The sequence below is a fragment of the Oncorhynchus clarkii genome, chromosome 5 (assembly GCF_045791955.1).
Source record: "Oncorhynchus clarkii lewisi isolate Uvic-CL-2024 chromosome 5, UVic_Ocla_1.0, whole genome shotgun sequence".
Taxonomy (NCBI): domain Eukaryota; kingdom Metazoa; phylum Chordata; class Actinopteri; order Salmoniformes; family Salmonidae; genus Oncorhynchus; species Oncorhynchus clarkii.
Genome location: NC_092151.1, coordinates 58,036,723 through 58,048,273, shown reverse-complemented (window position 1 = coordinate 58,048,273; position 11,551 = coordinate 58,036,723). Strand labels below are relative to the sequence as shown.

General features: G+C 43.5%; 1 pseudogene; it reads right to left on the bottom strand.

Annotated features, from left to right (window-relative positions):
* Nucleotides 1-467: 467 nt before the first annotated feature.
* Nucleotides 468-11,234, bottom strand: LOC139409725 (dipeptidyl peptidase 9-like; annotated as a pseudogene).
* Between the last annotated feature and the right edge of the window lie 317 nt (nt 11,235-11,551).

Genomic DNA, 11,551 nt, shown 5'->3' with positions numbered 1-11,551 from the left:
AGTTTTGGTAGTGAAAGTTCCTGAGGAGGAGTTTTGGTAGTGAGAGTTCCTGAGGAGGAGTTTTGGTAGTGAGAGTTCCTGAGGAGGAGTTTTGGTAGTGAGAGTTCCTGAGGAGGAGTTTTGGTAGTGAGAGTTACTGAGGAGGAGTTTTGGTAGTGAGAGTTCATGGGGTGGAGTTTTGCTAACAGGGTGTGGCACAAAAATTCAAAATAAAACACCAAATCACTCTTAGATGCTGAAAGCCTGTTTCTCAAAATGCTCCGCTTGTTCTTTTTTTTCACTCTTCTCCTTCTTTACAGCCATTGTCCAGTTAAAAACTGATAGGCGACACATTTCTGCTCTCGGCCTGGGCGGGGGGGAGGGCGGGAAGGTGGTGGGGCACAAAGTGTGTGTATGTGGAGGGGAATGGTGACATTGGGCAATGGGGGGAGGAGAGGTGGGCTCTTTCCGTTCAACTGCAGCCCTCATCAGAGGTACTGCTGGAGGAAGTGCAGCAGCATAATCTCATAGTGCTCTCCAGACTTTTGGCAGCGGATGCTGTGTCTCTCGTCGGGGTAGATCTGAAGAGATAGAGACAAAGGATCAGATATGGAGGAAAGAGAAAGCCCCGGCAAGGATGCATCGACCTTCCTCATTTCAAAGATGTTTATATCCTATGAAAAGATTCCTTTGAAAAATAAATGAGTCATACTCGTTTCTTCTTCATAGTGTGTCTGTTTTCGCCAACATTTCAGCTAAAGCCTGAGAAACGGTTCCACCGCACATACTCAATTCTCTTATCAATCGCTCTTCATTTTCTACCCTGAAGGCAAGCCTCACACGCAAATAAACACTATAATGTGTGTTGTGTACATGGGCTTGTACATGTGAACAACAAAACCCAATACCCTCCTACCTGTAGCAGATAAGGCTTCCCAGCGGATCAGTTGAGAACCCAGGAAGTTGGTGTGGGAAAAGTGCACAGTCTCATCAAGGAATCCGTGTAAAATAAGTAACCGGTTAGGCCTGGGTAGGAAAACAAAATATTAAAGAAAAAGTATTTCCACTCGAATCAAAAATTAGCCTGATCCTTGATCTGTTAATGCAGTATAGCCAACTCCTATGGTTATTGTCATAAGAGTGGGCTCTACAGCACAAACAAATCTAGGACTAAGCTAATTGAAATGCATTCCGAGCAAGTCTATCCCATCAGGACTATACCAACACAAGGGATGAACAGTGCTGCAGGACAGTGCTGCAGGACAGTGCTGCACAGCTGCACTTTGGAGAGTGCTTAATGCTGCTTTTACTTACTGCCTGTTAAGCACCCTGAGATCGATAGTCCATTGTAATGAAGCATGATGACTCACTCGCTGGGCAGATTGTCTATGGGCAGGGTCGACCGAGCCGGTCTCGCAGCCCTGCTGGTTGTTCTCAGGCAGGTCTATGTAGCGCTCTGTGTAAGCCATCCACACAGTCACAGGGTCGCCCTCTATGGCCACCTGGAGGACAGCTCAAGTCAAGCAGGCTTAAATCACTTGAGATTGTGAGTCTACAATGTTAACTGGTTAAGAGTGAGGAGTAATCATAGCTACAACCAGTCAAGACCTTGTAGTGTTAAATTCAGTTTTAGAGTCAATATTTTGGGCTTGTTGATTTTACCAGGGCTGGGCCACATTACTACCCTTTCATGGTACGAGGTTATAGAACTGCACAGCCTGCCACCACAATATTCTTATTTTTCACACAGAATGCATGTGATGTGAAATTGTGACCTAGTCCAAAGAATAGTCCCCTAAAGTTCTTCAGTGGAGACTTTGAACTTTCACCTCACCTTGAAGATGTTGGGCCTGTAGACAAGGCCCATGAGGGAGAGGAAGCCGCCGTCGGACCAGCCGTGGATAGCCACGCGACTTAGGTCAACAAACTTGTACTTGTCGGCCAAGTACTGCAGCCCCTCCACCTGGCCCTGAGACCCACAGAAAGTGGGAAAGGAATGTTAAGACTCGAATGGACTGGGTCTTGTTCAGAGGGCACGAAATAGGAGAACACTTTGTTGAAATACAGTGAAATGGGAACATACATATCTGGGCTTGTCCAATAAGAACGTCCTTTTTGATGTTGCCACATTGTGCCTTCCTGAACACAACCCTGCTAATACAGATTGATAAACTGGCAATAGAGAAATCACATATTTTGTCAATACCTACAACAATGATGTCAGTAGAGATATTAAACTGTGCTACCATTTTGTTTTTCAGAGCCTCGAACTTGAGCCCTCTTCCATCGATGACAACGACGGAGTAGCCTAGTGGCGCTAGCGTGTTCAGCCTCAAGTACTTCACTCCTTTGTGCGAGTTATTTACTAACTGCACCTGGAGCACAAACAAAAACACCCGCTCAACATTAAAAACATACATAAGAAAACCTTTAACATGATCTTTATTTTTGTACATTTTGGGGTTGCCGAGTGGCGCAGCGGTCTAAGGCACTGCATCTCAGTGCTAGAGGCGACACGACTATAGACCCTGGCTCGAATTACTTTGATTTGTCTTGCCGTCCATGTTACCCAATTGGTCATTTTGTAAATACATATTATTTCCTGGAACCATTACATGCACCCATCTCATTGTTATTTAATTATTAGAGATATACAAACGTTTGTTGCACCCACCATGCGTCATGTCCGCAATGGTCATGTGAGTGGAAATGTGTTTATTTTGGGATGTGAACACTCGGTGTGTTTGACCCAACGAAGATCCGTTTCGGATGGAAACGTTGTCAATAAAGCGGTGAACTGGGAGCTTTAACGTTGTGCGGACCTTCTTGTTCTATACTCGATTCCAGGCTGTATCACAACCGGCAGTGATTGGGAGTCCCATAGGGCGGCGCACAATTGTCCCAGCATCGTCCGAGTTAGGGTTTGGCCGGGGTAGGCCGTCATTGTAAATAACAATTTGTTCTTAACTGGCTTGCCTAGTTAAATAAAGGTTCAATAATCAAATCAAATATATACAATCCCAACTATCACAAACAGACTACATTACAGGATAATAACATTTTAATTGAACAAACCTGGGGCCCTCAACACACAAATGGGATGGTGGGGTGCTCTCTGCCAGATACCAAGTTGTGTGGTTTACGCAACATGCCGTATAGCGGGAACCTTGACTTCCCTGAGAAATTAAAAGTCTCTGGTAGAATGTAATCTCCTTGGCACCCTGAGAAGAAAACAACATCAATATGATGTCAAATGCATATCACTGTTCATGGTGCTGCACTTGGGGCAGTTACTAGAGCAGAAGGGGCAGATAGTATTTATGTTGTTGTTCTTAGGAAGTCAGTATAGTAAGGGCAGATACTATTGATCTTGTTTGCCCTTAGGGCACAATAGCGACAGCAGATACTGTTGATGTTATATATGTAGCTGCCCTTGGAGTGGCTCATTCAAAAACGATGAAGAAGCAACATTGAATTTACAGCGCCATTCCGATGTCTCAATTTGTGAGGTAAGTGTGTGCTCATTCATGTTAACATCTTGTGCATTGATACATTAATGTTTTTGTGGTGAGGGTGAAAAGCCGGTAGAGAAGTGAACATAACCGCCTCCTTAAATCGGGCACTTAAAGTAATCTGCAGGGAACAACGAGTAGATTAAATGAGTTGACCTACCCATTATTAAAAAAAAGATTTTGGAAGGTGCATCCTTATTCACATCTTTACCATTAAGCCAGAAATAGAATCCAGAAAGAAAATCTAACAACAGTGTATTCTCCTGCCTGTTGTCTGAGTGTAGTCCCTGGCCCACTGGTCACAGCCCTGTTGTAACAGTGTGCTGACCTTGTACAAATGGCAGAAGCCAGTTTTGGACTCATTCGCCCTGAGGAAGGTGATCTCCTCATAGCTTGTTTGAACAAAACATAAAAGATGTCATAGACCTGAAACAAAGAAAGAACCGACATAATATGAGCCCTTAAAGAAAGAGCCTTCGTTGGTTTCAAAGTTCAAGACAACAAAAGCGTTTCATTTCAGCATGTATAATTGGAAGAGAGGTAGGTAACTTAACATTCATGTGACAACAAACTAACCAACAAAAGTAACAGCCATTTCCGATACAGGCAAGTAACTACAACTTTGTGCTAATTAGGGCACTGGAAGCAGTCAGGATGATTTATTTTACATACTGAGTTCCATGATCAGATCTCAAGTCAGAATCTAGGCCTTGGAGCCAAAGCCGGAGTTACTTTAACTCGCATTGATCCAGATGTCAGTGATCTCCTCACAGATGATGAAGGGGTGGACCCCCTCAAGCACAGCCTCCACACTCTCCTCCCTCTGGGTCTGGTCCTGAGTTACAGGGATGAATAGGCCCGGGGGCAGCAGGACCAGCTGGAGCCTCTGCTGACTCCTGTACAGCAGCACTGCCCATGCACTGGACAGAGGAGCAATGAGATATGTTACAAGTCCGTATCAAATAATTAGCTGGCTAACGTTTCTAAATATCCTCAAACAATTCCATATTTCCTAGTTCGTAGAGAAATATTGTCTTGAAATTGAAAGAGCTACTTTTAATCATTTTTAAAAAATCAAAGTAAGTCGACTTAGCTTATTGATCATGCTCCGTGACATAGGCTACCCTTATGGAGAGAAGAAATGGGTGCGGTTCAACAGATAACCGACCCACACATGATGGAATAAAACATGTAGAGGAGAGGAGCTTGATTGGCTGTTGGTTTCTGGTTGCGGTGTCATTTGCCTTGGCACAGACCTCAAGACAACTGTCGCCCACCAGGAGTGGGTAACTTGCCATTTCAGCCCTGCGGGTAGCACAATTGTGTGAGGACTAGTCCAGATTGCTGGTGAGTGTGGGATGGAATGGAACTCCAGGTGGTGCTGGCCTAAGTCACATGCTCAGGCTATCATTGTAAATATGCATTCCTTAATAACTCACATGGTTAAATAAAGCTACAATAAATAAACAAAAATCTAGCAGATGAAACCACAAGGCTTGGCGCCTTTTTAATCTTTACAAGCACTTTACTCAATGGTTTATATATAGGAATAATTACACCTTTACATTACAGATACAATCCGTTCCATGGCATAGATAGGTTTGGTTAGTTGTGTCTGTTCCAGTCTTTAGAACTAACTATTTGCCGTTTGTCAATTGTCCAGCCGGCGCGGGCAATGTACTCGACCCCCGGGAACAGGGTGGTGAACGGCAGGACCAGCTCCTTGTCCTGGGTGCTCACAATCTGGTGAATAACAAGGACTCATGAAAATACACAGGCAGATAGGCATTGAGGGACATACAGAATACATAGACCAAAAATATATAAACAGAAAGCGACATACAGAATACACAGGTAGACATACAGAATATGAATAGACAAACATACGAACACAGTTCAAAACCATGACAACTTATAAAGATGCGTTTACTCTGCCAAGATGGTTGGTTTGGATTTCTGCCGTTTTGAGGGTAATTTGAGGGTAATTTGAGGATTCTTACTCCCTAAGAAGGAAAATTGAGAGCAGGACGACACAAGGTACAACTCTGCCTAGCCACAATATCCCCCACATGAAAATGTAGAGTGTAACTAACACAGTTCAAGAAAATATTATGAATCAGTACCAACAAGGCCATTTGGGATAGGGGTGAGAGAGCAGACCTGTGCGGGGGTATCTGTAAACGTCCGCCTTGCGTTCCTCCAGGGCTGGGGAGGGAACATTAATTATCTCCACCTGTGACTCATCCGCCTGCTCGTACAGTAACTGAAATGGTTAGCTAGTTAGCGGGGTGCGCCCTAATAGCGTTTCAATCGGTGACGTCACTCGCATTGAGACCTTCAAGTAGTTGTTTTCCTTGGTCTTCATTTGTGGAGCAATAGGTAACGATGCTTCGCGGGAGGCAATTGTTGATGTGTGCAGAGGGTCCCTGGTTCAAGCACAGGTAGGGGCGAGGAGAGGGATGGAAGCAATACTGTTACACCAACCTTTATGGCAGTAGGTGAGTCTCCTCTCCTCCCCGGTCTCAATGCTGACCACCCACAGGTGACCGTTGTTGATAAAGGCCAAGAAGGGGGGATTCCCCAGAGGAGATCTTGGGGTCCATGCGAGTGCCTGAGCATTGGGTCTTAATCTCTACAGGTTTCATGGAGGACACCTGCTAAACACCACACAGACTTTCAGGGATAAAGACTTACAATGCTACAGGTAGGTTTATTAGTAGAGTGCCTACCAGTATTTTCTAGCACAAACACATGTTGGTGAGCACTTAGTACACTTCTTCACTTTGTACAGTTCTTTCCTTTAACAATGCACAAAGTGCTCTGTATACTTCTTCATTTTCACAATGTACAAGTTCCAAACACCTAAAATGGAGACATTGGATTGCTTTGATAAAGTCCTGATAAATCAAGTACATCATCTCAAGGCATATCAAAGAGTGAACTTTTAAAGTGAAACAAAAGCAAAAACCCTACCATGACAGACGTTTTAAAAAACATTGAAGACCAAAAATAAAATCTATAGCCTAGACCAGGTATTCCCAAACTGGGGGTACGCACAATGCCGTCGGGGGTACGCCAAATAAAAACGTAATTCACATTTAAACAAAAAAATATATATCTCTTTTTTTTTATTTTTTAAATGTCTTCACATTTTCAAACAGTCCATTTCTATTTTCCAATGGGGCTATACATTTGGGTGAGTTTTTTTCTCTCGCCTGAGTAGCTGTCACGCCCTGACCTTAGAGATCCTTTTTATGTCTCTATTTTGGTTTGGTCAGGGCGTGAGTTGGGGTGGGCATTCTATGTTTTGTGCTTCTATGATTTTCTATTTCTATGTTTTGGCCGGGTATGGTTCTCAATCAGGGACAGCTATCTATCATTGTCTTTGATTGGGAACCATACTTAGGCACCCTTTTCTTAGGCACCCTTAGGCACCCTGTGTTTGTGGGAAGTTAACGTTGTTTGATGGCACATAGCCTGAAGCGTCACGGTTTGTATTGTTTTGTTTATAGTTTTGTCGGCGTCATTTTGAGTTAATAGAGAGAAAATGTACGCTCACCACGCTGCACCTTGGTCCAGTTCCTTCAACAGCCATGACAGTAGCCTTGTTTCACTGCCAAAAATAAAATTAAACCATCTAGTTTTCAGCGAAATAACAACACAATATCAAATACAGGTAGCCTAGTCAAATAATTAACATCCAATCACATTAACCATTATTTTCTTGCGGGAATTCCACTAACAGTCCATATGAAGCCAAATGTAGCTGCTGCTCATTCGGTTTACTCGAAAATTGATAAATGGTTAAGAAAAAGTAAGGCCCGCGTCCATAGAGACACATACCAGCTTTACGGGTAGTACTGCTACTACCAGCAGTACTACACTTGCACCTGTCGACGACACAAGTTGTTCTGCTTCCACGAGCACACCCAATGCTAGCATCAGTAATTCTACATTTGTTATTAGCCCAGCTAGCATGGACACTGACAGTTGTGAATCTGATGCAGCCGAAGAGCTATTGCCCCCTTACCCAGGAAAGCACTGAACAACAGACAGGGACGTTGGATCATCGAAGAGGCACAAATATAATGAGAACTACATTGATTTAAGGTTCACTTCTATTGGGAGTAGTGCCTGTCCTCAGCCACAGTGTGTTATATGTGCAAAAGTACTATCTCACAACTCAATGAAACTTTCACTCTTGCGCAGACATTTAGAAACAAACATGCCAATTTGAAAAATAAGCCACAGGAGTTTTTTGAGCGAGAACTAATATGACTTTCGAGTAGTAAGACATGTATAAAAGCAACAGATACCATTAATAAGAAGGGGCTAGAAGCGTCTTATATGGTGAGATACCGAGTGGCTAAGACAGGCAAGCCCCATACTATTGTGGAGGACTTCATTCTTCCTGCTGCCGCAGATATGGCTGGAACAATGCTGGGGGAAAAGGGGAAAAAAACTATACAGACAATGCGTTCATCAAACAACACTGCTTCACGACGCATCAGTGACATGTCAGGAGATGTTTTAAACCAATTACTGCTTTGCAGTTTCCACTTGAGTGCACTGCAACATCCACCGAGAGGCTCTTGCTGCCAAGGGAATGCCTGACAGCTTGAAATACGTTTTGGACACTACAGTGAAAATGGTTAACTTTGTAAAAGCAAGGCCCCTGAACTCTTGTGTTATTTCTGCACTATGCAACGATGCGGGCAGCGACTATGTAACGCTTTACAACATACAGAAGTGCGCTGGTTAACAAGGGGGAAAGTATTGACACGTTTTTTAAAATTGAGAGACGAGCTTCAAGTTTTCTTTACTGACCATCATTTTCACTTGTCTGACCGCTTGCATGATGACGGGTTTCTCACACGACTGGCCTATCTGGGTGATGTTTTTTCTCGCCTGAATGATCTGAATCTAGGATTACAAGGACAAAATTGAGGCCATGATTAAGAAGTTGGAGCTCTTCTCTGTCTGCATTAGCACAACACACAGGTCTTTCCATCATTGTTAGATTTTTTGTGTGCAAATGAACTCAAGCTTACGGACAATGTCAAAAGTGATATAGCGAAGCACCTGAGTGAGTTGGGTGCGCAATTACGCAGGTACTTTCCAGAAACAGGTGACACAAACAATTGGATTCGTTATCCCTTTCATGCCCTACCTCCAGTCCACTTATCGATATCTGAACAAGAGATCCTCATCGAAATTGCAATAAGCGGTTCTGTGAAAATTGAATTGAATCAGAATCCTCTGCCAGATTTCTGGAATGGGCTGAGCTCAGATTATCCTGCCTTGGCGAATCGCGCTGTTAAGACACTGATGCCCTTTGCAACCACGTACCTATGTGAGAGTGGATTCTCTGCCCTCACTAGCATGAAAACGAAATACAGACACAGACTGTGTTTGGGAAATTATTTAAGACTCAGACTCTCTCCAATAGAACCCAACATTGCAGAGTCATGTGCATCCTTTCAAGCACACCCTTCTCATTAACCTGTAGTGAGTTATTCACAATTTTCGACGAACAAGTAAAGTTTTATATGTAAGATGGCTAAATAAAGAGCAAAATTGTTCTCTGACATGCTTCATTAAGGCTAGAGCATGCTACATGCCTCTAATGTCTCAACACGAATATATCCCCAGAATGAGGAATGTTTGGCTATTTTTCCCTCATTGTTTAGTGCTAAATGAAGTCATTCACATAGCCTACACACATTACCATTACCTGTCTCTCAAATATTCTAGTCCAATATAACTCTGTATGGTAACACTGAAAAGGGAAGCAGGTTAGTGGGTTAACAGCTTAGTAATGCAGCTCTACCTAAACCCCTCATGGTGGTGTTTCATTGGTGACCGTGGTGTGAACTAAACTGTTTTCTTGAAAATGTGAATATTTTGACAAAAAAACATGCATGATTGGCCATAAAGAGTCTGAAACGTAAGTAGAAGGAAAGACCCCAACTCACAACAACCCAGGAGAGCTACAATACCGTTAGCTAACAATGATGTGGTTATGGTGGTAGATGGCTAGTTGTGGGTTTGCTCTTGAAAACCCCTTCTTTTCTATAGGGTTTTTGCCGGTTAGCAACCGTGGTTTGCTGCGTGTGAACTACAATTCCGACACTGTGTTTTTCCGTTTAGAAACGTCAATAATTATCGCTTGCGAAACGTTTTTCATAACATATGATGATATGACCCTTATATTTTCATATAAGCGAGAAAGAATCTTTCAAATAAAAAACACACATTTACTGTAGCAGTTTTGTACAGATCCATACACTGTGTGTGCCTCCAGTTGTCAAACTACACTTCCTCCCCAGTTACGCTTATACACAGGTGTTCGGAGCCTGCTAGAAACCTAACACAGTCTTCCGTCAACAATAAATGTAATGGAGATATGGCAGTGTGGGAACACCAACCCTAACCTTATAAAGGTGTGTAGTAATTTAACCTTTTGTTTTTTGAAAATGATTTCTTGCTGATATGAAAGTACCGCAAGCGATACGTTTTTTCATGTTCAGAACGAGCGTCTGGCTTTTATCAAAAGTCCCCCGGGGAGAAGATAGCTTCGTCAATAGGTGCTAAAGGTAGTTACCGTCTATGAATGGGGTAGTTGTGGTAGGTGTGCTTTTAGGCTAGAGTTCCCCAAACTGCTCAGCCGTTTAGGCCCATTTGATCTACTGCAGTAGTCCACCTGAATCGAATGATCAACTAATCATGCCCTTGATTTGTTTAATCAGGTTTGCTAGAATTGAATAGATCAAATCGACTGGGGGTCCTCAAGGAGAAGTTTGGGAAACAGTGATATAGGCTTGTCACTAGAATTTTCAATCCCAATGATAATAACTGACAATCAATTGCTCTGACCAATCCTCGAGATCTGTATGACCATGGGTTTAAGAATAATTAGTCAAAGACTCAGCTCATGCAAAAAGATAATAGAGTTTATTAATGAGAACGTTCTGAAGTGCATTATACAAAGACATCTATTTTATAGCTACGCACATACTTCCACACAAACAGTAGATATCCTACACACATACATACACACAAACAGTAGATATCCTACATACATACATACATACATACATACATACATACATACAGTAGGTGAGTTTTATCCTTCTCCATAGTTCTCACCACTGTGTATCACTACCCAGCCGACAGTTCCATTCCCCCGAGATTAGGGGAACCTTGAGAAGTACTCCCTGTCCTCATAAGTTTCTCGAGTCCTACCCAGGTTGGTTCAAACAATTGTTCTTCTGTATTTTCTTAGGCACACACACATTTCTCTCTCTCTCCCAGTCCAACCTAATTGGACTTATGTTTAATACTTTAATTATTCCTTATGCATGCTACATAAACTATACTCCCTAATGGTTACGTTTCAGTGTATAATTATTTAATCATTATCTTTAAACATATCAATTATTTTATCAAAGCTACACATATTCACTTCACTACCATTGCCAGAGAGGGGAATTGTGGTGGTCCCTGGGGTTTGGGGAGAGAGGCCCCTCTGTATGGTGCTAACCTGTCCCGGTGCAGTGTCACCTTTCTTCCCCTGGGAGAAATCTGCACCCGGTAAACAACCTCCCCTAACCTCTCCAGGATGCTGCAGGGCCCCACCCAGTGGCTGCCAAACTTGGGGCATCTGTCTTTCTTTCTCAGGGGGCTGTAGACCCAGACCAGCTCCCCAGCCACAAAGTGCCCTTCCCCGGGTGTGCACGTCATAGCTCCTCTTCTGCCTCACACCTACATTCACCAGTTGCTCTCTGGCGAAGGTGTGGGCTGTTTCCAGGCGGTCCTGGAGTCTCCGGGCATATTCTGGTCCCGGGGGAACACGAGGGCTATCTCCGCAGGGGTGCGGATCTCTCTCCCCAGCATGAGGAGGGCAGGCATGCAGGAGGTGGAGTCTTGGACAGAGGAGCGGCATGTCATGAGGACCATAGGCGGGTGCTTGTCCCAGTCACGCTGGTGTTTGGCAGAGACGATGGCTAGCTGCTGTCCAAGCGTTTTGTTGAAGCGCTCCACAAGGCCATCACTTGAGA